General features: G+C 24.9%; 1 long non-coding RNA gene across 1 annotated transcript; it reads left to right on the top strand.

Annotated features, from left to right (window-relative positions):
- Window positions 1–772: 772 nt before the first annotated feature.
- Window positions 773–1,963, top strand: LOC110923241. The gene is made up of 3 exons (XR_002583890.2): window positions 773–1,479; window positions 1,568–1,646; window positions 1,729–1,963. It is a non-coding gene; the product is annotated as an uncharacterized LOC110923241 (long non-coding RNA).

Below are 1,963 nucleotides of genomic sequence, written 5' to 3' on the forward strand. Positions count from 1 at the left end.
ATATTAAAAGTAGCTCAAATATAATTCGTAATAAAAACACAACAATATATTTTCAAAGAAAACATATAATAAAAAAAATAGGTAAAGGGATCCAAATGATATCAAATATTAAGAACTTATCCATGATATTAGTATTAGAATTTAATAGATTAAGATAAAATTTAAACCGAAAGATCATAAGTATCATAAAAATATCATTAAATTAAAGTTAAAAAGTAAAGAAAATAATTATTATTATAATATTAAAATAATAAAAATATATAAAAAACTATATATATTATTAAAATATTAAAATTACTATTTGTGCCGATACCAAACAAGACCGTACCGGTATTTTCGATACCAGTACCGGTTGACACCAAGCTTATCCCACCCCGTGATACTAAAAAATCATTAAATTAAAGTTAAACAGTAAAAAAAAGGAATTATTATTATAATATTAAAATAATAAAAGTATTAAAATAACTATATATATATATATATATATTCTAATATATTATTAACAAGATTTTGGCTAAATTAATTAGATTATTATAAATAATAATAATAATTTACAAATAAAACAACACAATTTGCAACAAAGCAATGCATGAAACACCATATTAACATATAGTACAGTATATTAATGCTAGAACCTAATCTATACTATATTATAAAGCATTTCATAAGGATACCAACCAAATTTAAGTAATTACAATCTTTTATACTTATGGTACAACAACTTAATGATGTTAGTAAGGGGTGAAATGGTCTTTCTACATTAATATTAAAAAATAAAAAAAATAATTATCTATATCTATATCTATCTATCTATACTATATTATAAAGCATTTCATAAGGATACCAACCAAATTTAAGTAATTACAATCTTTTATACTTATGGTACAACAACTTAATGATGTTAGTAAGGCGTGAAATGGTCTTTCTACATTAATATTAAAAAATAAAAAAATAATTAAATGAGAATATAATCACAATTAATTATAATAATACAATAATAAGTTCGGTTCTTAAATGCAATTAATAAACGAAACCTATTGGGATAAACCGCAAAAGCACTCCAAAGGTCCAATTTCAATCAATATGTAATAAATTTGACCGATTAAGGAATCTCCTATCATTGCTATAAATTCACCATTTCACTCAACATCAACTCCTTTGTCTACTATTGTGCGAGTTAGAGTCGAAAAGAAAGAGATAAGAAAGAGATAAGTTGATATGAAATTTATTTATCTTGGTGGAAAGGTGTGTTCTTTTATACCCATTTCAACATTTATTCGAAAAAACTTTGGTTTGTTTCTTAAAATATTCAAATGGGATAACAGTTTTCTTTTACATAATCTATGAGTTTATATTGATGTTTTATTATGTTTTTGGTGATTTAGTGGTTTTTTTTTTCAAATTATGATTTTATATTACATATAAAGTATACACACAGGTTATTGGATACAAAAGACAGACACTTCATACTTCATCAAGGTACCCTTACATGACTATAGTATCTGGAACCATTTACCAATGTATTGTTTAATTGTTCATAAATTTATAGTCTTTTTCCTTTTTGCAGCTTCATGTATATGGAGGTGTAAAAGGGTGGGTACGAGAAAAGTTATTCATTTGGAGATAGACATTTATTTGGCCTATTGGTATTTCCTTTTTTAATTTCTACTTTACTATTTTTTTTAAACATATGATGCTTTTGTGTGATTTAATTGATACTATATATAGGCAATATAGATGCAGAGGAAATATTTGAGGAGGTATTGTTTGACAGGATTGGGCAGCAAACTTTAAGGGCTCGGATGTTTTCAACCCGCGCAAAAGATTTAAATTGATTGCGTTTATCTATACTATCGTATAAAGCATTTCACAAGGGTTCCAACCAAATTTAAATAATTGCAACATATTATGCTTATAGTACAACAACTCAATGAAGTTAGTAAAGGGAATTAGTCTTTCTACA

This window comes from Helianthus annuus, chromosome 17 (assembly GCF_002127325.2).
Source record: "Helianthus annuus cultivar XRQ/B chromosome 17, HanXRQr2.0-SUNRISE, whole genome shotgun sequence".
In the NCBI taxonomy this organism is placed as follows: Eukaryota; Viridiplantae; Streptophyta; class Magnoliopsida; order Asterales; family Asteraceae; genus Helianthus; species Helianthus annuus.